Raw genomic sequence first — 26931 nt, 5'->3', positions numbered from 1 at the left:
ATTTTATTCATCTTTTTGAAAAACCAGCTCCTGGATTTATTGATGTTTTGAAGGGTTTTTTGTGTCTCTATCTCCTTCAGTTCTGCTCTGATCTTAGTTATTTTTTGTCTTCTGCTAGGTTTTGAGTTTTTTTGATTTTGCTCTTCTAGCTCTTTCAATTTTGATGATAGGGTGTCGGTTTTAGATCTCTCCTTGCTTCTCATGTGGGCATTTATTGCTATATATTTTCCTCTAGAGACTGCTCTAAATGTGTCCCAGAGATTCTGATATGTTGTGTCTTCATTCTCATTGGTTTTGAAGAACATCTTTGTTTCTGCCTTCATTTCATTGTTTATCCAGTCAACATTCCAGAGTCAGTTATTCAGTTTCCATGAAGCTGTGTGGTTCTGAGTTAGTTTCCGAATTCTGAGTTCTAACTTGATTGCGTTGTGGTCTGAGAGACTGTTTGTTATGATTTTCATTCTTTTGCATTTGTTGAGCAGTGCTTTACTTCCAATTATGTGGTCAATTTTAGAGTAGGTGTGATGTGGTGCTGAGAAGAATGTATATTCTGTGGATTTGGGATGGAGGGTTCTGTAAATGCCGGTTAGGTTTGCTTGATCCAGGTCTCAGTTCAAGTCTTGGATATCCTTGTTAATTTTCTGTCTCGTTGATCTGTCTAATATTGAAAATGCAGTGTTAACAGTCTCCCACTATTATTTTGTGGGAGTCTAAGTCTCTTTGTAAGTCATTAAGAACTTGCTTTATGTGTCTGGGTGCTCCTGTATTGGGTGCCTATATATTTAGGATTGTTAGCTCTTCTTGTTGCATTGATCCTTTTACCATTATGTAATGCCCTTCTTTGTCTCTTTTGATCTTTGTTGGTTTAAAGTCTATTTTATCAGAGATGAGAATTGCACCTCCTGCTTTTTTTTTTTTTTTTTTTGCTCTCCATTTGCTTGGTAAATCTTCCTCCATCCCTTTCTTTTCAGCCTTTGTATATCCTTGCATGTGAGATGGGTTTCCTGGATATAGCACACCAATGAATTTTGGCTTTTTATCCAATTTGCTAGTCTATGTCTTTTAATTGGTGCATTTAGCCCATTTATATTTAGAGTTAATATTATTATGTGTGAATTTGATCCTGCCATTTTGATGCTAACGGGCTGTTTTGCCCATTAGTTGATGCAGTTTCTTCATTGTGTTCATGCTCTTTATCATTTGGTATGTTTTTGGAGTGGCTGGTACTGGTTGTTCCTTTCTATGTTTAACTTCCTTCTTTCAGGAGCTCTTGTAAAGCAGGCCTGGTGGTGACAAAATCTCTGAGTACTTGCTTGTTCATAAAGGATTTTATTTTTCCTTCCCTTATGAAGCTTAGTTTGTCGGGATATGAAATTCTGGGTTGAAAGTTATTTTCTTTAAGGATGTTGAATATTGGCCCCCACTCTCTTCTGGCTTATAGGGTTTGTGCTAAGAGATCTGCTGTGAGTCTGATGGGCTTCCCTTTGTGGGTAACCTGACCTTTCTCTCTGGCGGCCCTTAGCATTTTCTCCTTCATTTCAACCCTGGCGCATCTGCCAATTATGTGCCTTGGGGTTGCTCTTATTGAGGAATATCTTTGTGGTGTTCTCAACATCTTTACATATTGGCCTGCCTTGCTAGGTTGGGGAAGTTTTCCTGGATAATATCCTGAAGAGTATTTTCCAGCTTGGATTTATTCTCTTCATCACATTCAGGTACACCTATCAAACATAGATTAGATCTTTTCACATAATCCCATATTTCTTGGAGGCATTGCTCATTCCTTCTTAACCTTTTTTCCATAATCTTGCCTTCTCATTTTATTTCATTGAGTTGATATGCGACCTCTGATATCCTTTCTTCTGCTTGGTCAATTCGGCTCTTGAAACTTGTGTATGCTTGGCAAAGTTCTCATGTTGTGTTTTTCAGCTCCATCAATTCACTTATATTCCTCTCTAAGTTGTTAATTCTCATTAGCATTTTGTCAAATCTTTTTTCAAGGTTCTTAGTTTTTTTTCCGTTGGGTTTGAACATGTTCTTTTAGCTCACAGAAGTTTCTTATTACCTACCTTCTGAAGCCTGATTCTGTCAATTCATCACATTCATTCTCCATCCAGCCTTGTTTCCTTCCTGGTGAGGACTTGTGATCCCTTGTAGGAGGAGAGGCATTCTGGTTTTGGGTGTTTTCATCTTTTTTGCACAGGTTTCTTCCCATCTTTGTGGATTTATCCACCTGTCATCTTTGTAGTTGTTGACTTTCAGATTGGGTCTCTGAGTGGACGTCCAGTTTATTGATGATGAAGTTATATCTTTCTGTTTCTTAGTTTTCCTTCTATCAGTCCGGCCCCACTGCTGTAGGACTGCTGAAGTTCACTCCAGGCCCTGCTTGCTTGGGAGTCACCTGCAGTGACTGCAGAATGGTAAAGGTGGCTGCCAGTTTCTTTTTCTGCTATCTTTGTCCCAGAAGGATACCTGCCAGATGTCAATCTGAGCTCTCCTTTATGAGGTGTCTCTTTGGATATATGGGAGTCAGGGAGCTGCTTGAGGAGACAGTCTGTCCTTTATAGGAGCTCAAGTGCTGAGCTGTGAGCTCCATTGTTCATTCAGAGCTGCTGGGCAGGTATGTTTAAGTCTGCTGCAGCAGAACTCATAAACGTCTTTTTTTTTTCTTTCTTTTCCCAGGTGCTCTGTCCCGAGGGTTAGGGCTTTATTTATGAGTTTCTGTTGTGCTGCTGCCTTTTTTTTAGGGATGCCCTGCCCAGTGAGGAGGCAGCCTAGTCACTGTCTGCCTGCAGAGGCTTTGCTGAGCTGCTATTGGCTCCACCCAGCTGCCATGTGAACTTCCCTGCAGTCCTGTTTATACAGGTGTAGTTACAACTGCCTCAGCAATGGCTGCCCATCTCTATAATGGCGGACTCCCTCTGTAATGGTGGGCTGCCTCAGCAATGGCAAACTACCTCCATAGTGGTGGACTGCCTCAGTAATGGTGGACACCCCTCCCCCACAGAGCTGGACCATCCCGGGTTTCACTGTGCTTGCTGTGAAACTCTCAATCCAGAGCGTTTCTAATTGCTGTTTTTTTGTGGGGGTGGGATCAGCTGAGCCTGATCACCTGGCTCCCTGCCTCAGAGCTTTTTTTCTTTTTAGTTGAACAGTCGACTGTCTCCCAGGTGTTCCAGTTGCCTGTGAAAGGCGCTGGGATCTGTGTGATTTCCTGTGCAGCAACCCACTGTTCTGGCTGAAACAGTGGCACTGAGATTCATGGTGCTTTTTTACCCAGGAATTTCCTGGCCTGGCTCCCTGTTTCAGTCCCCTTTTTAATCAGATGAACGGGTGACTCTGCCTTCCTGGAGCTCCAATTGCCAGCTAAAATGGAGCCCAGACCTGTGTATTTTGTATGGAGAACTGCCGCGCCAGCCAAAACAGCCATGCTGGTGACCCGTGGGGCTCCTCTGCCTGGGAATCTCCTGATCTGTAGGCAATAAAAATCCATCTGGAAATGCGGCATCCACTCACCCTCTATGCTTTCACTGGGAGCTGCAATCCTGAGCTGCTCCTAATTGGCCATCTTGGATCCCTCCTGGAAATGTGTTTTCTTACACATTTAGGTAGGAGGGTAAATAGGTACCTGCTTTTGAAGGTAACTTGGAATTACCTCTGCAAGTTGACTCAGTAATTCCATTTCTAGGAGTCTATCTTCCAGAAATAGCCATGTGCACAACAATTTATTTACACATCATTGCGGTATAATTTTAAATAATATAAAACTAAAAATGACTGTCAATAGGGAAAGGGTAAAAGTTTATGGGTATAATCAAGGGCATAATTATCAATACTATAGATACTATAGAGCTGTTGAAAACCATCAAGAAGATAGAAATGTACTGACAAGAACTCTGAGACACATGAATGATTGAAAAAGCAAATTGCAAAAGAAAAAATATAGTATTGTACTGCTTGTGTTAAGAAATACATAACATTTGCATCTCTCTGATGACCAGTGACGATGAGCATTTTTTCATATGATTATTGGCCTCATATATGTCTTCTTTCGTAAAGTGTCTGTTCATGTCCTTTGCCCACTCTTGAATGGGCTTGTTTGTTTTTTTCCTGTAAATCTGTTTGAGTTCTTTGTAAATTCTGGATATCAGCCCTTTGTCAGATGGGTAAATTGCAAAAATTTTTTCCCACTCTGTTGGTTGCCGATCCACTGTAGTGACTGTTTCTTTTGCCGTGCAGAAGCTGTGGAGTTTCATTAGGTCCCATTTGTCTATTTTGGCTTTTGTTGCCAATGCTTTTGGTGTTTTGTTCATGAAGTCCTTGCCTACTCCTATGTCCTGGATAGTTTTGCCTAGATTTCCTTCTAGGGTTTTTATGGGGCCAGGTCTTATGTTTAAGTCTTTAATACATCTGGAGTTAATTTTAGTGTGAGGTGTCAGGAAGGGACACAGAAAGGGGAGTACTAAACACTGGGGTCTATTGGGGGGAAAGGGGGAGGGCCAGTGGGAGGGGGAGGTGGGGAGGGATAGCCTGGGGAGAAATACCAAATGTGGGTGAAGGGGAAAAGGAAAGCAAAGCACACTGCCATGTGTGTACCTACGCAACTGTCTTGCATGCTCTGCTCATGTACCCCAAAACCTAAAATCCAATAAAAAATTTAAAAAAAAACAAAAAAAGAAATACATAACATTTATATAGGTAGAGGCATGCAAAAGATCAGAGATTGTTATTAGTGTTTACCTCTGGAGAGGGGATGGGATGGGCCAATCTGTGGTGAGGAAGTAAAAGGATTTACAGCCACAGTTTTTCTATACATTTCTGTATCATTTAGATTTTGTATACTGACTATTCATACATAAATTATTGTTGTAATTTTAAAACAAAAATAAAAGTTATAAATACAAAACTTGAAATTTTTTTGGATTAAAATTATAGATTTCTACTTTAAGCCTATGTGTGCTTCACGTAGCATCAAGTTATACTAAATTATTGAGATATTACTAGGATGTGACCTTAGGGTATATTTTGTTACATGAAACATATACTCATTTAAAAAGCATGAGTGTAAGTAAGGGAGCTCATTGAAAGGATGTATGAGAATCTTAGGAAACTCGTGCAATCTAGCCTCAAGGGAGTAGGGAAGTTTAGAAGCGATTTACTCCCTCTCTCTCTCTCTCTCTCTCTCCACGGCCCAGGTTCTTCAACATCTGTTTCTCCTGACACATCTGCACATTTCTCCTCTGGGGAATATCTTCCTCTGCTTTTGGTTTGCTTGTTCTAAATCATCCTTGGATCTATGACTCTACAGGTTCTCTACCATCTTGGGCTGAGGAAATTCTCAAAAATACTTTGGATAAAGACTTTGATTGGATCAGTTTACTCCATATAATATTTTATTTTTGAATAGTTCAATTAATTTCCAACTGTTAATAGTACATAAAGATTCATCCATAAATAGTCACTGTTTCTGGTTCAGCTCCTGCTACTAAAGTGCAGCCAAATTTTACATCAAAAGGCCTGTTTAGGCAGAAGTTTGTGGGCAGTGACATATGGGGTGGACCACAGCTAAAGGATGGATTACTTTGACAACGCTTGAGTTGATATGGCTAAAGGCAGTCATTATATGTTATGAACAGAGAAAAAGACTCACTGTTATTGAGATATTCTTGAGCCAGTATCTAATTATTATTCACTCTTCATTTTGCTTTATACCTTATGAGGACTAAAGTTGACTTACTGGTCTATTGATTCTCATTGGAACATAGTCTTTAAGGCTAACCCAATGGATGGAGGTTTATGAGAGGAACTGATTGCCAGTTGAACAGTGTGTCAAATATTCATTACCTTAACCTAGCAATTACACTATCAACACAAGCAGTCCTTGCTTTGCACAGTAGTGGGAGACATAAAAGTGACAGCACAAGATGAAACCATGCAAAACCATCTTAATAATCAATGGGAAAATTGCAGTTGTCTCATGATCTTTAGAGAATTTTGTCAAAACATTAAAACCTCTCTTTCTGTCACACTGGCATAAAGAAATGAAAAAAGATAGTAACACTACCTGTATTTAGCAGTTTAAGACATTAAAAACATTGAGAATTAAAGTGTTTATTTGTAAAAAATTGTCAAACAGTTTAAACAGTTATTACCTTCTTCTCATATTATTACATACCATATGGAGTAAGCATCTTTTCTATGCCTTAGTGAATTGTCACACTCTTTTTGAAGTTTGTATCAGTTTCCAACATTTTATCTGTTGTGCTTTCAATGTTGTGAGATATCTTAGAGTTTATGGTGAAGATTTTTTCTCAGTGTCACTTTCTCTTTTATATCTTCATCCTTTTTATTGCAATTACTTTTGTCATTTATGTCAAAAAAGGAGCCCCGGCTAGGCATCAGTGGCTCATGCTTGGAATCCCAACACTTTGGGAGGCTGAGATGAGATTATCATTTGAGCCCAGGAGTTTCACACCACCCTGGGAAATACAGAGAAACTCCATCGCTACTAAAAATAAATAAATTAGCTGGGCACTGTGGCATGCACCTGTGGTCCCACCTACACAGAAGGCAGAAGTGGGAGGATTTCTTAAGCCCAGAATGTTGAGGCTGTAGTGAACTGTGATAATGTCACCTCACTCCAACCTGGGCAACACAGGGAGACTCTGTCTTTAAAAAAAAAAAAGCATGCCATTGCTAAGTTCCTCTAACTGCAAAGCTAGGGTCTTTCAATCAGTGGCAGTGTCAACATTCCCATGCTCCAACTATATTTCTTCTGTAATTTCATTGATGTTTAATTCAAATTTCACCTCTAGCATTATGTGATTTTTTTTGCATTTTCATCTTTGTTGGCCAATTTCTTCTTTTAATTATCAATTTTTATAAAACTTCACATGGATTTATCACTGGGAGACAAGAAGGCAACACAACTATACTCTTTGCTGTCTGTGTGTTAACTGAATAACAGGTATGTAGTACCCAAGACTTTGAAAGAAGAGATGTGATTGGTCTCTGACCATGATGCCCCTCTGTTATTTACATAATGATTTGTGGACTGGATGGCTAGTGGCAAAGTTTGTACTTTCTGCAATTTCTCATTGTTTATATACAGTGGTAATTGAAATTTGAACTGTGTTGTTGGGGGACTGGTGTTATCTAACTACACTGTGGTAAATGAAATTTGTGCATTTTTGTACTATGCAAGATGAGAACTGCCTGTATGTGCTCAATAGAAATGCATATATGTGTTCACCGAAAGACAGGCACAAGAATGCTCATAGTGGTGCCATTCACAATACTGATAAAGTGGAAACAATTCAAATGCCCATAAGAGGTAGAATGGGTAAAAAACTTGTGGTTTAATCAGAAAATGGAATATCTTCTGGCAATGGGGTTTTACAAACACAGCTACATGGAATAATATGAATGAATATTACAAAATGTTGAGCTAAAAAAGCTAAACATCAACGAATACAAATGATGTATTTCCATTTATATGAAGTTTGAAAAACAGGCAAAATGAATCAGTCATACCAGAGCTCAGGGCAGTAATTGTCATTGGCAGAGGTGGTGACGAGAAGGGAGTGTAGTGGGGTCTGGGGTGGTGCTAATATTCTGTTTTTTGATCTGGTTATAAGTATATTTTTAGTTTTGATAATCTAACAACCTGTACACTTATGATTGGTGTCCTTTTCTATATGTATGTTATATGTCAATATAACTTTTACCAAAAAAATTACGTTTCTAACTTGAGGACTAAAGTTTATAATCTTTTGGTATAACTCACAGTGGATTCTGTGAGCTCCCTAGAATAACGGTATTCATGTCCTTTCTTGATTTGGGGGTGGTGAAAGGTGGAATTACAACAATGGCGAAATGGTTCATAACCCTGGGGAGAGGCAGAGAAATGTGTTGTACAAGTTAATATCATTTGTCACTAGGTTGTCATTTAAAAAGGAAAGATGGGAGGGGCTCCAGAGCATGAAGTGCAAAAACATACTTCCAGACCCTTCACCACTGTTGCCAGGGCCAGCACTCAATATATCATATAGTCCAGCCCCAGCCTCCTGGTTTTTCAGCTTTTGATGTGTATTTGTCTGCTTGGGCTGCTGTAACGAAATGCCATAGGCTGGGTAGTTTAAACGACAGATGTTTATTTCTCATAGTTCTCAAGGCTGAGAAGTTCAGATTAAGATGCCTGCAGATTGAGTTACTTGTAAGGGTCTGCTTCCTGGAGTATAGAGAGGTACTTTCTGTGTCCTTCCATGGCAGACAGATGGGGAGAGGGACAGAGGAATCTCTCTGATTTCAGTTCTTATAAGGACACCAATGTCATCAGACCAGGGCCCCACCATTAGGACCTAATCTAAACCTTATTACCTCCCAGAGGCTCCACTTCCCAATACCATCACAGGGTTAGGGCTTCAAAGTATGAATTTTGTGAGGGGGACACAATTCAGTTCACAGTAGACATTATCTATTGAACTTCCAACTGGGGAAACTGACGATCCTGCATTCCTCAACCTCACCACACAGTCACACTTTTTAACCCCCTTCTCTGTGTATAATTGTGCAATAATGTTAGTCAGGTCAGGTGAAACAAGAACCCAGAAACATCACATGACTTGAAATGCAGTTGGTTCCTAAATCTGTCCTTTCTAACCCTGCCCTCTGCCCTGCTCTGGCAATCCCACACAGCATGCACAATGTTTATTCTAGTGCTTTGCCTTTACCCACACCGTTCCTTCTCCCTAGAACCTCTCTCCTTCCCATCTTCACTTGGCTTCCTTTGTTGGTTAGTTCAAGTCTGTCTCAGTTCCATCTTTTCCAGCAACCCTTCCCTTCCCTGGCCCCTGCCTGCAGTTCCACCCAAGGTCTCCTTCCACTGTCGTAAGAACTAAACTTCATTCCTGCAACTATCATTCCATGTTGAAATTATGTGTGCAGGAGTGTCTCCACCCCAAGACTTTCAGCTCCCTGAAGAGAGAAACCTTGTTTTTTAATCTGTGTAATTCCCAGTACAAGCACTATGCTTAGTATACAAAAGGCATTTTATGCTTATTTAACAAATGAAATTGTGCCTAGGCAACATGGCAAAACCTTGTCTCTACAAAAATTAGCTGGGCATGATGGCATGCACCTATAGTCCAGGCTACTTGGGAGGCTGATGTGAGAGGATCACTTGAGTATGGGAAGAAGAGGTTGCAGTTGAGCTGAGATTGTGCCACTGTACTTCATCCTGGATGACGGAGCCAGATTATGCCTCAAAAAAAAAAAAAATAATTGAAGTGGTAATTGGAGTTTTCACTTACCTGTGCAGTCAGGTTTGTTTTTCTTAATATTTGATACCTTTGCTTTGATGGGAATAAAACTGTTTCCCACTGGATAACAGTTCTTTTGGTTTGCAAGAAAATTTGCAGGCCAGGCACAATTCACAGACTCTAATATCCTGTAGACAGGAGTCTCTGTCACACCTGATTTACTTCTTAATGGGTGTGTTTCTTACTCCAGAGTATGACTGTCCTATTAGAGTTGACTTGTACTAAATCGATAAAAGAGAATTAGGGGAAAGGGCAAATAATACTAATAGTAGTTACAACACTATTTCATGATAAGAAAACAAGATTGGAAGGTTAATGGTTAGATGGACTTAAAGTGCAAGAGATTGTTAATCTTTGGTTACTTTACAAATGAAGTAGATAACCCTTAGGTCATAAGAATATATTATTTAAAGTGTAATTTTGTGTTTGCTTCACCATTTCCCTGGGATCTTAAAGCTTTTTATAAGGTTATTTACCCGCATGTAAAAATTTATTTGTTTGATAAATTAAGGGAAATAATTTATTTTTCAGCAGTTTTTCCTAGGATATTAGCTGCTAAAAGTTTATAAGTTAAAGAACTCAGTGGCTTTTTCTTGGAATCTCATACATCGTGCAAATTTCCTTATAAATGATCACTCTGGAAGTGATGTTTCAGGCTGCTTTGAACCCAGAGAGCCTTTCAGTTGGTGCAGTGCCAGCTCTGGTTTTATTAGAGAAAATGAAGAAAAAGAAGCTCATCTCCTCTTTCATCATTATTTATTGCTCACTGAAATCCAAATAAACAAAAATTGGTTGCTTCTTTAATAAACTGAAAATACTGCCATTCATGGTTTAAGATAGAATTCTTAATCAAAAGCTCAATTTATCTACAACTTCTGAAACAGATATTGGCTTTAAATATTACTTTAAACATCTTCTGTAGCCAATATCTGCATTATAATATAAAGCCCAGTGCCTTTCTAGTCAACAAATGCTTGTTGTAAGAGAACCACTAGGTGTATTTGAGGAAAAAAGATGTTGTTTAAAGGGTATAAAAAAAAAGTCCTTCTTATCAAACATATATATATATATATTGGTTTTTGTTCCTGACAACTCCTGTAACCTTTGTTATAGTCTTGTTATAATGTTGGGGCACTTTAGGCCTCACAGGCAGGCCTCAGGAATCAGAATCTCTCTGACCTTCTCCTGCCCTCCTTTACCTCCTTTTTTTCCCCAAGGTAGGAATCTTTCTGGGACTTTCTACCTTGGAGAGGGCCATAAAACAATTCTCTGACCTATCTTGTCTGATTGCAGGTCATAAGACCTTCATTTCAGAAGGGGTGCTGCCCATTCCCTGGAGGAAGGAAGGCTGTAAGAGAGGTCAGGAAGAATCTGAACAGATAGGCTTTGGTGAGTTTTCCATTTAGCATATAGTTAGCTCTATCCTTTTTGTCCAATCACATTTCTACATGGTTGTCAATCATGCCTATCCAGTGAATTCTCCATAAAAGGCCTAAGAGGACAAGGTTGAGAGAGCTTCTGGACAAATGAACACATGGAGGTTTGCAGGAGGGTGAACACGAACTTATTCATGTACTGGGAGGGTGCCAACTCCATGGGGACCAAAGCTCCTGTGTCTGGGACTCTTCCAGATCTCACCTTATGTATCTCTTCATCCAGCTTATTATTTGCATTCTTTAAAATATCCTTTGTAGTAAATTGGTAAACATGAATAAGTGTTTCCCTGAGTTCTATAAGTTGCTCTAGAAAATTAACTGAACTCAAAGAGAGGGTCATGGAAACCATAACCTGTAGTTGGTTGATCGTTGATGTTCCAGAGGCCCAGCTGGTTGCAGATGGTTGATGTTCCAGAGGCTCAGACTTGTGACTGATGGGAAGGAGGCTGTAGTCTTATGGGACTGAGCCCTCAACCTGTGGTATCTGAGGCAATCTTCAGGGAGACTGCATCAAAATTAAATTGGATTGGAGGACATCTAACTGGTGTCTGCTGCAGAATTAAATGATAGTTTGGTGTGTGAAGAGAAAGCCCTGCCACATTTGGTTACAGAAGTCTTCTGTGTTGATTGTTGTTGTGATGTGAGTACAGAGGGGAAACACAGTTTGAGTTTGTTTTTCTACAAATAATTCCCTTTACAAGTTTCCATTATGGCCCCATGACCATATTTCAGTCAACTGATATGAACATCTGTAATATATGCAACTGTTGGGTTGTTCCTTTAAAAGGAAAAAGATGTAATCTTCCCTCTCCTCTCCTCTACTGACAAGGTGGAATTCAGATGCGATGGCTAGAGCTGGACCCATGTGAGACCATGAGACAGAAACTGTGCTGAGAGTGGTGGAACCATGAGACAGAAAAGGCTGGGGTCTCCAGCACTGTGGAGCAGTTCTTTCAGTCAGCCTAGACCGCCTGCCTAAGTCAGCTATATGAGAGAAAAACAAACTAACTTGTGTAACCTATTGTTCCTTTAGCCTTTTCTACAGCTAGACCTGAATGATACACAATATGCAGACATTCCTACCATTCATAATTTATTCCTAGGGATTAAATCATTATATCATAAATTCCCTGTTAAAACTCAACTACCTTGGGAAAAGTGCTTAGGTCAGTAACTTCTTAACATAAATTAGTTTATCCATTTACTTTTATTCCTTCACTACTTTTAGGGGTTTGGATTAAAGGAAGATTCAATTGTTAAGGTTGACACTGTGTTAATCAAAATAAGAAAGCTGATTTGGAGCCACGTGTGGTAGTGCATGCCTGTAATTCCAACTACTAGTAGGGCTGAGTCTGGAGGATTACTGAGCCTAGAAGTTGGAGACCAGCCTGAGCAACATAGTGAGACCCATCTCATTAAAACAAAAACAAACAAACAAATAAATAAACAAATGCCTGACTTGGGACAGAGAACTCAGCTGTGTCTGACAGGGCTGGGTCAGCCAATTAGTATAGCATTAGCACTCTCTGCATAAGCAAGATCATATTCTAAAGTGAGAGATAACAAAGAGTGGGATCCTTCAAGGACAGGGTCTAACTAATAATTCATGAGAGTGTGGGTGAAAAGGTCTGAAGCTCAGGCTATTGCTTGGAAGAGAAATAAATTAGATGCTGTTTAAATTGGCAACTGGCTTTTAAGTAGGTACAAGTATTGATGGATATTAGTCTTATGTAATTTTTCTCCTGAATGGCAAACATTTTTTTCCCCAGTAACATTGGCCATGGAACTTAAAATAATGCTGCCATGAAGACATATCTTTTCTGCTTTTCTGTGTCCCTTCCTCCTTCATTTTCTCATAATTCAGTGTTCTCTCCTTCAACTTATTCTTTATCTTTTTCTTCTAGCCCTAGAATTTTCTACATTTGATTTCTCTATCCTGTTTGCTCAACAAGATTTATAATCTTTTGAGGAATCCCTCTTTTTCTGTTGTTTGGAATAGTTTCAGAAGGAATGGTACCAGCTCCTCTTTGTACCTCTGGTAGAATTCAGTTGTGAATCCATCTGGTCCTAGGCTTTTTTTGGTTGGTAGGCTATTAATTACTGTCTCGATTTCAGAACTTGTTATTGGTCTACTCAGGGATTCTACTTCTTCCTGATTTAGTCTTGGGAGGGTATATATATCCAGGAATTTATCTATTTCTTCTAGATTTTTCTAGTTTATTTGCATAGAGGTATTTATAGTATTTTCTGATGGTAGTTTGTATTTCTGTGGGATTGGTGGTGATATCCCCTTTATAATTTTTTATTGTGCTTATTTGATTCTTCTCTCTTTTCTATTAGTCTGGCTAGCAGTCTATTTTGTTGATCTTTTCAAAAAACCAGCTCCTGGATTCATTGATTTTTATGAAGGGTCTTTCCTGTCTGTCTCTCCTTCAGTTTTGCTCTGATCATAGTTATTTCTCATCTTCTGCTAGCTTTTGAATGGGTTTTCTCTTGCTACTTTAAGTTCATTGAATTGTGATTTTTTTTTTAGATTTTCTTGCTTTTGCTTGTGGGCATTTACTGCTATGAATTTCCTCTAAACACTGCTTTGGCTGTGTCCCAGAGACTCTGGTACATTGTGTCTGTTCTCATTGGTTTCAAAAGAACTTATTTATGTCTGCCATAATTTTGTTACTTACCCAGTAGTCATTCAGGAGCAGGTTGTTCAGTTTCCATATAGTTGTGTGGTTTTGTGTGAGTTTCTTAATCCTGAGTACTAATTTTCCTCATCATTGAGATAATCATGGGGTTTTTGTCATTGGTTCTGTTATGTGGATTGATTTGCATATGTTGAACCAGCCTTGCATCCCAGGGATGAAGCCAACTTGATCATGGTGGATAAGCTTCTTAATGTGCTGCTGAATTTCATTTGCCAGTATTTTACTAAGGATTTTCACATTTCACATCGAAGTTCAACAGGGATACAGTCTGAGAGATTGTTTCTTATGATTTCCATTCTTTTGCATTTGCTGAGGAATGTTTTACTTCCAATTATATGGTCAATTTTAGAATAAGTATGATGTGATGCTGAGAAGAATGTATATTCTGTCTATCTGGGGTGGAGAGGAGTTCTGTAGATGTCTATTAAGTCCGCTTGGTCCAAAGCTGAGTTCAAGTCCTGAATATCCTTGTTAATTTTCTGTCTCGTTGTCTAATATTGACAGTGGAGTGTTAAAGTTTCCCACTATTATTGTGTGGGAGTCAAAGTCTCTTTGTAGGTCTCTAAGAACTTGCTTCATGAATCTGGGTGCTCCTGTATTGGGTGCATATATATTTAGGATCATTAGCTCTTCTTGTTGCTTTGAACCCTTTACCATTATGTAATGCCCTTTCTTGTCGTTTTTGATCTTTGTTGCTTTAGAGACTGTTTTATCAGAGACTAGGATTGCAACCCCTGCTTTTTATTGCTTTCTATTTGCTTGGTAAATATTCCTCCATCCCTTTATTTTGAGCCTGTGCGTTTTTGCATGTGAGATGGGTCTCCTGAATACAGCACAATGATGGGTCTTGAATCTTTATCCAATCATTCTGATACCAAAACCTGGCAGAGACCAAAAAAGAAAAAAAGAGAAAATTTCAGGCCAATATCCCTGATAAACATAGATGTGAAAATCCTTAATAAAATATGGCAAACTGAATTCAGCAGCACGTCAAGAAGCTTATCCACCATGATCAACTTGGCTTCATCCCTGGGATGCAAGGCTGGTTCAACTTATGCAAATCAATCCATACAATTCATCACATAAACAGAACCAATGACAAAAACCCCATGATTATATCCATAGATGCAGAAAAGGCCTTCTTTATCCAATCATCCTGATACCAAAACCTGGAAGAGACAAAACAAAAAGAGAAAATTTCAGGCCAATATCCCTGATGTGAAAATCCTTAATAAAATACTGACAAACCAAATCCAGCAGCATATTGAAAAGCTTATCCACCACAATCAAGTTGGCTTCATCCCTGGGATTCAAGACTGGTTCAACATACACAAATCAATAAATATAATCGATCACATAAACAGAACCAATGACAAAAACCACGTGATGATCTCAATAGGTGCAGAAAAGGCCTTCAACAAAATTTAATACCTCTTCATGCTAAAAACTCTCAATATCTAATAAACTAGGTATTGATGAAATGTGTCTCAAAATAATAGAAACTATTTATGACAAACCCACAGCCAATATCATACTGAATGGGCAAAAGTTGGAAGTATTCCCTTTGAAAACTGGCACAAGACAAGGATGCCCTCTCTCATCACTCCTATTCAACATAATACTGGAAGTTCTGGCCAGGGCAATCAGGCAAGAGAAATGAATAAAGGTATTCAAATAGAAAGAGAGGAAGTTAAATTGTCTTTGTTTGCAGATGACATGATTGTATATTTAGAAGACCCCATAATCTCAGTCCCAAATCTCTTTAGTCTGATAAGCAACTTCAGCAAAGTCTCAGGATACAAAATTAATGTGCAAAAATCACAAGCATTTCTATATACCAATAATACACAAACAGAGAGCCAAATCATGAGTGAACTCCATTCACAATTGCTACAAAGAGAATAAGGTCCCTAGGAATACACCTTGCAAGATATGTGAAGGACCTTTTCAAGGAGAACTACAAACCGCTGTTCAAGGAAATAAGATGGGACACAAACAATTGGAAAAACATGCTCATGGATACGAAGAATCAATATCAGAAAAATGGCCATACTGCCAAAAGTAATTTATAAATTCAACACTATCCCCATCAAGCTACCATTGACTTTCTTCACAGAATTAGAAAAACTATTTTAAATTTCATATGGAACAAGCAAAGCCTGTATAGCCAAAACAATCCTAAGCAAAAAGAACAAAGCTGGAGGTGTGCTACCTGACTTCAAACTATACTATAAGGTTACGGTAACCAAAACAGCATGATACTTTTACCAAAACAGAGTTATAGACCAATGGAACAGAACAGAGGCCTCAGAAGTAACACCACACATCTACAACCATCTGATCTTTGACTAACCTGACACAAACAAGCAATGGGGAAAGAATTCCCTATTTAATAAATGGTGTTGGGGAAACTGGCTAGTCATATTCAGAAAACTGAAACTGGACTCCTTCCGTATACCTTATACAAAAATTAACTCAAGATGGATTAAAGACTTAAACTTAAGATGTAAAACTATAAAAACCCTAGAACACCTAGGTAATACCATTTAGGACATAGGCATGGGCAAAAACTTCATGACTGAAACACCAAACGCAATGGGAACAAAAGCCAAAATTGACAATTAAACTAAAGAGCTTCCGCACAGAAAAAAAACCAACTATCATCAGAGTGAACAGGCAACCAAGAGAATGGGAGAAAATTTTTGCAATCTTCCCATCTGACAAAGGGCTAATATCCAGAATCTACAAAGAACTAAAACAAATGTACAAGAAAAAAAAAATCCCATCAAAACTGGGTGAAGGATATGAACAGACACTTCTCAAAAGAAGACATTTATGCAGTCAACAAACATTTGAAAAAAGTTCATCATCACTGGTCATTGGAGAAATGCAAATCAAAGCCACAGTGAATACCATCTCATGACAGTTAGAATGGTAATTATTAAAAAGTCAGGAAAGGGGGGGACTCAAGATGGCGCTGTGAGAACAACCCAGGATTGGAGCCCGCGTTGAATCCGCAAACGGTGAGTCAGTGCTGCATTTCCAGACTGATCTTTGTTGCCCACAGAACGGGGAAACTCCCAAGTATAAAAAGACACGGGACGCCAGGCAGTAGGTCTGCCTGGCGAAGCCGGCAGCCGGGGCGGCGGCGGCCGGCCCTACCCAGCAATCCCCACAGGGCGCACTTGTCCGGGTGCCTTGTTGAACCGGCAACCTGAGACTTGAGAGGGCTGGACTTGAGACTGAACGAGACTTGCACAGTAGCCCAGCCCAGGGGATTGCAGGGACAGATCGTTTGGGATACCCAGTGGGACGAACAAAACCGCGATTTCAAACTATCCCGGGCAGACGGTCCGAGACGCTCTGTGGGGGAGGGGCGTCCACCACTACGGAGGCAACCTGCCCCAACTGATATACACGCCCACTGCTGAGGCAGCCAGCCATTGCCGAGGCAACCCGCCCCAACTGAGATACACGCCCACTGCTGAAGCAGCCAGCCGTTGCCGAGGCAACCCGTCCCTACTGAGATACACGCCCACTGCTGACGCAGCCTGCTGTTGCTGAGGCAACAAGCTACAACGAAGAGACTCCACCGCAGGGCGTGGCGGAGACCACAGCAGAGCCGGCAGGAACAGCGCGAATCACACAACAGCAGGGCGGAGCCTCGGCAGCCAAACAGTGGCTAGTCTGCCTTCGAGCTGGGCAGGACACCTGATCGGACATCCAAAAATAAAGCCCAAACCCCTCAACACAGAGCATTTGAGAAAAAAAAAAAGGGTTGTTTAATGAGCTGTGTTGCAGCAGAATCAAACATAGCAGCCTAACAGCCCTGAATGAACAACAGAGTGCACAGCTCAGCAATTAAACCCCTATAAAGTACAAACTGTCTCCTCAAGCAGCTCCCTGACCCCTCTATATCCAAAAGACTGTCATTAGGCAGGCATCATCCTGGGACAAAGAGAGCAGAAAAAGAAACTGGTAGCATCCCTCGCTGTGCCACGGCTACTAGAGGTGCACCCCAGACAAGCAGGGTCTGGAGCGGACCTCAACAGTTGTACAGCGAAGGGGCTAGACTGGTAGAAGGAAAACCAAGCAACAGAAATACTTCATCATCAACATTCTGGGTGTCCACTCAGAGACCCAAACGAAAAGTGAGCAACTACGCAGACGACCAGCGGACAAATCCACAAAGATGGGAAGAAACCAGCGCAAAAAGGAGGAAAACACCCGAAACCAGAACACATCGCCTCCTAGAAAGGACCAAAACTCCTCACCAGCAAGGGAACAAAGCTGGACGGAGAATGACTGTGACGAAATGACGGAATTAGACTTCAGAAGATGGATAATGAGAAACTTTTGTGAGCTAAAAGATCATGTATTAAATCAATGCAAAGAAACTAAGAACCTTGAAAAAAGATTTGAAAAAAGATTCGAGGAAATGATAACAAGAATGGATACCTTAGAGAGGAATATGAATAAATTAAAGGAGCTGAAAAACACAATACGAGAACTTCGCGAAGCAAACGCAATTTCAATAGCCGAATTGACCAAGCAGAAGAAAGAATATCTGAAGTCGAAGACCAACTCAATGAAATAAAACGAGAAACCAAGCTCAGAGAAAAAAGCGCAAAAAGGAATGAACAAAGTCTCCAAGAAATGTGGGACTATGTGAAAAGACCTAACCTACGTTTGATAGGTGTACCAGAAGGGGATGAAGAGAATGAATCCCAGCTGGAAAATACTCTTCAGGACATCATCCAGGAAAATTTCCCCCACCTAGCAAGACAAGCCAACATTCAATTGCAGGAAATACAGAGAACACCACAAAGATATTCCGCAAGAAGAGCAACCCCAAGGCACATAATCGTCAGATTCAACAGGGTTGAAATAAAGGAGAGAATACTAAGGGCAGCCAGAGAGAAAGGTCGGGTCACCCACAAAGGGAAGCCCATCAGACTCACAGCAGATCTCTCGGCAGAAACACTACAAGCCAGAAGAGAGTGGGGGCCAATATTCAACATTCTTAAAGAAAAGAACTTTCAACCCAGAATTTCATATCCAGCCAAACTGAGCTTCAGAAGTGAAGGAAGAATAAAATCCTTTGCGAACAAGCAAGTACTCAGAGATTTTGTCACCACCAGGCCTGCTTTACAAGAGCTCCTAAAAGAGGCACTACACATAGAAAGGATCAATCAGTACCAGCCATTCCAAAATCACACTGAATGCTAAAGAGCTTCAACATAATGAAGAATCTACAACAACTAACAGGCAAAACAGCCACTTAGAATCAAAATGGCAGTATCAAATTCACACATAACAATATTAACCCTAAATGTAAATGGACTAAATGCACCAATCAAAAGACACAGACTGGCAAATTGGATAAAAATCCAAAACCCATCAGTGTGCTGTATCCAGGAAACCCATCTCACATGCAAGGATACACAAAGGCTCAAAATAAAGGGATGGAGGAAGATTTACCAAGCTAATGGAAAGCAAAAAAAAGCAGGAGTTGCAATTCTCATCTCTGATAAAATAGACTTTAAAGCAACAAAGATCAAAAGAGACAAAGAAGGCCATTACATAATGGTAAAAGGATCGATAAAACAAGAAGAGCTAACGATCCTAAACATATATGGACCCAACAAAGGAGCACCCAGATACATAAGGCAAGTTCTTAATGACTTACAGAAGGACTTAGACTCCCACACAATAATAGTGGGAGACTTTAACACTCCACTGTCAATACTAGACAGATCAACCAGACAGAAAATCAACAAGGATACCCAGGGCTTGAACTCAGACCTGAAGCAAGCAAACCTGGTGGACGTTTACAGAACTCTCCACCCCAAATCCACAGAATACACATTCTTCTCAGCACCACATCATACCTACTCTAAAATTGACCACATAATTGGAAGTAAAGCACCGCTCAACAAATGCAAAACAACTGAAATCATAACAAACAGCCTCTCAGACCATAGTGCAATCAAGTTAGAACTCAGAATTCAGAAACTGACCCAGAACCGCACAGCTTCATGGAAACTGAACAACTGGCTCTTGAATGTTGACTGGGTAAACAACGAAATGAAGGCAGAAATAAAGAAGTTCTTCGAAACCAATGAGAACGAAGACACAACATGCCAGAACCTCTGGGACACATTTAAAGCAGTCTCTAGAGGAAAGTATATAGCAATAAGTGCCCATATGAGGAGAATGGAGAGATCCAAAATTGACACCCTATCGTCAAAATTGAAAGAGCTAGAGGAGCAAGATCAAAAAAACTCAAAACCCAGCAGAAGACAAGAAATTACTAAGATCAGAGCTGAGCTGAAGGAGATTGAGACACGAAAAACCCTTCAAAAAATCAATAAATCCAAGAGCTGGTTTTTTTACAAGATCAACAAAATAGACAGACCACTAGCCAGATTGATTAAAAATAAAAGAGAGAACAACCAAATAGATGCAATAAAAAATGATAAAGGGGAAATCACCACAGATTCCACAGAAATTCAAACCATCATCAGAGAATATTACAAACAACTCTATGCACATAAACTAGTAAACCTGGAAGAAATGGATAAATTCCTGGACTCCTGTGTCCTCCCAAGCCTAAACCAGGAGGAAGCTGAAACTATGAATAGACCAATAACAAGGTCTGAAGTTGAGGCAGCAATTAAGAGCCTACCTCACAAAAAAAGCCCAGGTCCAGATGGGTTCACAGCCGAATTCTATCAGACACACAAGGAGGAGCTGGTACCATTCCTTCTAAAACTATTTCAAACAATCCAAAAAGAGGGAATCCTTCCCAAATCATTTTATGAGAACAACATCATCCTGATACCAAAACCCGGCAGAGACCCAACGAGAAAAGAAAACTTCAGGCCAATATCCATGATGAACATAGATGCAAAAATCTTCAATAAAATATTGGCAAGCCGATTGCAACAGCAAATCAAAAAACTTATTCATCATGATCAAGTAGGATTCATCCCAGGGATGCAAGGCTGGTTCAACATACGCAAGTCTATCAACGTAATTTACCACATAAACAGAACCAAAAACAAAAACCACATGATTATCTCAATTGACGCAGAGAAGGCATTTGACAAAATTCAACAGCCCTTTATGCTAAAAACCCTCAATAAACTCGGTATCGATGGAACGTATCTCAAAGTAATAAAAGCTATTTATGACAAACCAACAGCCAATATCATACTGAATGGGCAAAAACTGGAAGCATTCCCTTTGAAATCTGGTACTAGACAAGGATGCCCTCTCTCACCACTCCTATTCAATATAGTACTGGAAGTTCTAGCCAGAGCAATCAGGCAAGAAAAAGAAATAAAGGGTATTCAAATAGGAAAGGTGGAAGCCAAATTGTCTCTATTTGCAGACGACATGATAGTATACCTAGAAGACCCCATCGCCTCAGCCCAAAAACTCCTGAAACTGATAAACAACTTCAGCAAAGTCTCAGGATATAAAATCAATGTGCAAAAATCACAAGCATTCGTCTACACCAATAACAGACTTAAAGAAAGCCAAATCAAGAGCGAACTGCCATTCGCAATTGCTACAAAAAGAATAAAATACCTTGGAATACAACTCACAAGGAACGTAAGGGACCTCTTCAAGGAGAACTACAAACCACTGCTCAACGAAATCAGAGAGGACACAAACAGATGGAGAAACATTCCATGTTCATGGTTAGGAAGAATTAATATCGTGAAAATGGCTATACTGCCCAAAGTAATTTACAGAATCAACGCTATCCCCATCAAGCTACCATTGACTTTCTTCACAGAACTGGAAAAAACCACCATGAACTTCATATGGAACCAAAAGAGAGCCCGCATAGCCAAGTCAATTCTAAGCAAAAAGAACACAGCGGGGGGCATCACACTACTGGATTTCAAACTATACTACAAGGCTACAGTAATCAAATCAGCATGGTACTGGTACCAAAACAGAGATATAGACCAATGGAACAAAACAGAGGCACCGGAGGCAACACAACATACATACAACTATACAATCTTTGATAAACCTGACAAAAACAAGCAATGGGGCAAGGATTCCATGTTTAACAAATGGTGTTGGGAAAACTGGCTAGCCATGTGCAGAAAGCAGAAACTGGACCCCTTCCTGACACCTTACACTAAAATTAACTCCAGATGGATTAAAGACTTAAACATAAGACTTGGCACCATAAAAACCCTAGAAGGAAATCTAGGCAAAACTATCCAGGACATAGGAGTAGGCAAGGACTTCATGAACAAAACACCAAGAGCATTGGCAACAAAAGCCAAAATAGACAAATGGGACCTAATGAAACTCCACAGCTTCTGCACGGCAAAAGAAACATTCACTAGAGTGGATCGGCAACCAACAGAATGGGAAAAAATTTTCGCAGTCTACCCATCTGACAAAGGGCTGATATCCAGAATTTACAAACAATTCAAGCAGATTTACAGGAAAAAAACAAACAAGCCCATTCAAAAGTGGGCAAAGGATATGAACAGATACTTTACGAAAGAAGACATATATGAGGCCAACAATCATATGAAAAAATGCTCATCGTCACTGGTCATCAGAGAGATGCAAATCAAAACCACATTGAGATACCATCTCACGCCAGTTAGAATGGCGATCATTAAAAAATCTGGAGACAACAGATGCTGGAGAGGATGTGGAGAAAAAGGAACACTTTGACACTGTTGGTGGGAGTGTAAATTAGTTCAACCATTGTGGAAGACAGTGTGGCGATTCCTCAAGGCCTTAGAAATAGAAATTCCATTTGACCCAGCAATCCCATTACTGGGTATATATCCAAAAGGCTATAAATCGTTCTACTATAAGGACACATGTACACGAATGTTCATTGCAGCACTGTTTACAATAGCAAAGACCTGGAATCAACCCAAATGCCCATTGATAATAGACTGGATTGGAAAAATGTGGCACATATACACCATGGAATATTATGCAGCAATCAGAAATGATGAGTTCGTGTGGTTTGTAGGGACATGGATGAATCTGGAAAACATCATCCTCAGCAAACTGACACAAGAACAGAAAATGAAACACCGCATATTCTCACTCATAGGTGGGTGATGAAAAATGAGAACACATGGACACAGAAAGGGGAGTACTAAACACTGGGGTCTATTGGGGGGAAAAGGGAGGGCCAGTGGGAGGGGGAGGTGGGGAGGGATAGCCTGGGGAGAAATGCCAACTGTGGGTGAAGGGGAGAAGAAAAGCAAAGCACACTGCCATGTGTGTACCTACGCAACTGTCTTGCATGCTCTGCTCATGTACCCCAAAACCTAAAATCCAATAAAAAATTAAAAAAAAAAAAATGTCAGGAAACAACAGATGCTGGAGAAGATGTGGAGAAATAGGAACACCTTTACACTGTTGGTGGGAATGTAAATTAGTTCAACCATTGTGGAAGACAGTGTGGCAATTTCTCAGGGATCTAGAACCAGAAATACCATTTGACCCAGCTATCCCATTACTGGGTATATACACCCAAAGGATTATAGATCATTCTACTATAAAGACATATGCACATGTATGTTTATTGCAGCATGGTTCACTATAGCAAAGACTTAGAACCAACCCAAATGCCCATCAATGATAGAATGGATAAATAAAATATAGCACATATACACCATAGAATACTATGCAGCCATTAAAAAGGATAAGTTCATGTCTATTTCAGGGACATGAATGAAGCTGGAAGCCATCATTCTCAGCAAACTAACACAAGAACAGAAACTCAAACACTGCATGTTCTCCCTCATAAGTGGGAGTTGAATAATGAGAACACATGGACACAGGGAGGGGAACATCACACACCAGGACCTATTGGGGGTGGGGGGCTAGGGGAGGGATAGCATTAGGAGAAATACCTAATGTAGATGACAGGTGCAGCAAACCACCATGGCACGTGTATACCTATGCAACAAACCTGCATGTTCTACACATGTATATCAGACCTTAAAGTATACTAATGATAAAATAAAATTTTAAAAAGATTTATAATCTATGAGCTCCCAAATCACAAAGCAATGTTTCTCAAAATGAGCTGCTTCAGTTGTAACTGCTGTGCTAAATTCTGAAACATGAACAATAAGGTGGTTGACATTGAACAAAACACTTTACCTCTCTTGATTTTAGCTTTATTGTCCTAAAATATGGAAACAAGTGAGCTCTGGATAGTCTTTTTCCTCTCTAACAGCACTCTCAGGGCCTCCTTTTTTGTTAAGCAGTCACTTGGAGGTGCCAGTACTCTATTGATATGTATTAGATGCTTTCTCCATCCCTCTCCTGACGTGTACCCTCACCCTTCCCTATTTGCTTTGGCAATAAAACTTCTTATTACCTCCAGACTGGTCTGTGGAGTTGGAAGAATTAATTTATTTGAGCAGAAGTGTATCAATGTTTTTATACACTAAAAAAGGTACAAGGGATGAATTATTGCAGAACGAAATAAACAAAAAAACAAAAGCACTAATTCTATTTTTTAAAGAGACAGGGTCTTCTTCTGACTCCCATGCTGCAGTGCAGTGGTGCAACCATAGCTCACTATAACATCAAAATCCTAGACTCAGGGAATCCTTCCACCTCAGCCTCCTGAGTAGCTAGAAGTATAGGAGAGTGTCACCATGACTGCTTAAGAGAACCAGTTCTATGATTTTGACAAGGAACTTGGAAACTGCTTATCTACTTGCTTCAGTGGTTTGCCCACATCCACTTTTGTGGCTTTATGAATGTAGCATAACTTACTTCATGTTGTCTTTCTGGCCAAAATATCCTAGAAAATTAGTATTCAGTAATCAAGGCATTACTAATTTCTTGAGTGATCTATGCATGTTATGAAGCTAATTAAATTAATTCTATGTATTAGGTAAAAAATTTTTATTATGAAAATTCCTGTGCTAGGCAAGATGGAGTACACAAACTACAGCCTGTCTCTCCCCTAGTTACAACTAAAGCTCTGGACCAAATAAAAAGAGGAACTACCTGAGGACTGTGAAAAGCAAATAATAATACGAGAATTGGAAATTAAAGTAAAAACTTGATTAACATCCTGGAGTGGGGAAGGGTTTCATGGGTTTTTTTCTTCTTTGACTCCTGGGTTTGAACTAAGGGCAAACTAACACAGGCTAACTGTCAGCAAATGCTGACAGAAAAACTCTGGCAGAAATCATTTCTTTCTAGCAGAGGACAGGAAAAGGGACTCCTGCTTTCCAGAGAGTGTTGTAGGAGAAAAATACCCATTTTTTTACAGTGCTTATGCTTTTTCTCTCCCAGCCCTGACTTAGGGCCAGCCCCAGCTGTGACATTACACTTCTACCACTTTGGTGCAGACACCTAAAGCCCCAAGAAAAGACTGAATCTCTGGGCTAAAAGAACTGGAAAAATGGATCCCATTGGTCAAAAACTGTGGGGGGAATCAAAACACATCACCAATGTGTGAAAAAATTAAAAAAACCCAGGAAACAATAATCAACAGAATTAACAGAGAGCAACACTGAGATACCCCAGATGTTGGAATTATCAGAAACAGACTTAAAGCAGCTATAATAACCATGCTACATAAAGCCATGATGAACACTCTTAAAATGGATAAGGAGATAGAAGTGCCCAGTAGAGAGGTAGAAGTTACATAAAAGAAACAAATGGAAATTTTAGAACTGCAAAACATAGTACCTAAAGACCTGAACAAGACTGTCAATCAGTTTGACATAATATTTGTAGAAGGTTTGGTAATTCTATGGTATACAATTACCATAAAATATTTGTTATTTTTTTGTTCTGTGTTTTATGAGACAGAGTCTCAATTTGTCATTCAGGCTGGAGCACAATAACAATCATTGCTCACTGCAACCTCTGCCTTCCAGGCTCAAGTGATCCTCCCCCCTCGGCCTCCCAAATAGTTGGGGCTACAGGTGCATGCCACCACACTTGGCTGACATTTGTTGTTGTTGTTATTGTTGCTTTGTTTTGGTAGACACAGGGTTTCATCATGTTGCTCAGGCTGGTCTCAAACTCCTGGGCTCAAGCAATCTGCCCGCCTCAGCCTCCCAAAGTGCTGGAGTTACAGACATATACCACCACACCTGGCCAAAATATTTATTATTTTTAAGTGCACATGGAACATTCACCAAGATAGATTATCTCTTAGACTATAAAACAAATCTTGACAAATTAAAGAATTGAAATCACACAAAATATGTTCTCTAGCCTTAATGAAATTATATTTGAAAACCAATAATGGAAAGATACCTAGAAAAATCACTAAATATTTGGAAACTAAGTAACATACTTCTGAATAATTAATGGATCAGAAGAATGTAATAGGGGAAAAATTAGAGTGTATTTTAAATAAAGTGAAAAGGGAAACAGAACATATCAAAATTTTGGGAGGCAAGAAAAGCAGTGTTTATACTGAATTTATAGTATTAAAGTCTTATGTTAGAAAAAGAATGATCTCAAATTAATAACTGAAGCTCCCACGTAAAGAAGTTAGAAAAAATAAAATTCAAAGCAGGGAGAAAATGCAAATCAAGAAGAGAAATCAAAATTACAAACAATAAAATCAGTGAAACTGAAGCCTGGTTCTGTGTAGATGAAAGAATTGATGAATCTCTACTTGTACTGACCAAGAAAAAAAATAGAAGGCACATAGTGCAAACATCAGGAATGAAAGAGGAAATAGCCCTACAGACCCAACATATATTAGAAGAGTAAAGTGTGATGTATATGTAAGAAGTTTATGTTTTTGCATTTGAATATCCAATTCATTTTCCATTGAATTGACCTTTGCAGTTTTGTCAAAAATCCATTGACCATATTTTTGTGTGTTAGTTTCTGAACTCTCTAGCAGGTTCCATGGGTTTACATGACTATCTTTTCACCAATTCCACACTGTTTTTATTATTGTAGCTTTATAGTAAGTCTTGAAATCAGGTCATGCAATCTTCCAACTTTGTTCTTCTTTTCTGAAATCGTTTTAACTACTCTGGTCCTTTGCATTCCTATGTGAATATCAGTGAAATATGGCACAGTAATAACACTATTGAAACATCTAGCAAAATAGGTGAATCTCAAATGTATTATCCTAAGCAAAACAGGATAGACTCAAAGGCTACCTATTTTATGATTTTATTTGTATAATAAAACTGGAAAACAAACAGACAAAACTGGAAAAACAAACCTGTAACGACAGAGAACACATCTGTGGCTGCCAGGGGGAGGGTTTGACTACAAAGGTACAACACAGAAGAGTTTTGGGAGTCAAAGGAAATGTTCTATCATATTTGTATTCATAGGTACATGACTCTATCAATTCATGAGAATTACAGAAGCTACTAAAAAAAGGAATAAAATTTACTATATGCCAAATAAAAATATAATTTAAAACAGTGTTTATTACTCTTCTTTTATTTTTACATTCCTTGT

The sequence above is a fragment of the Callithrix jacchus genome, chromosome 2 (assembly GCF_049354715.1).
Source record: "Callithrix jacchus isolate 240 chromosome 2, calJac240_pri, whole genome shotgun sequence".
Classification (NCBI taxonomy): Eukaryota; Metazoa; Chordata; class Mammalia; order Primates; family Cebidae; genus Callithrix; species Callithrix jacchus.
The sequence above is the reverse complement of the archived record's forward strand: the minus strand, read 5'-3'. Positions refer to the sequence as shown.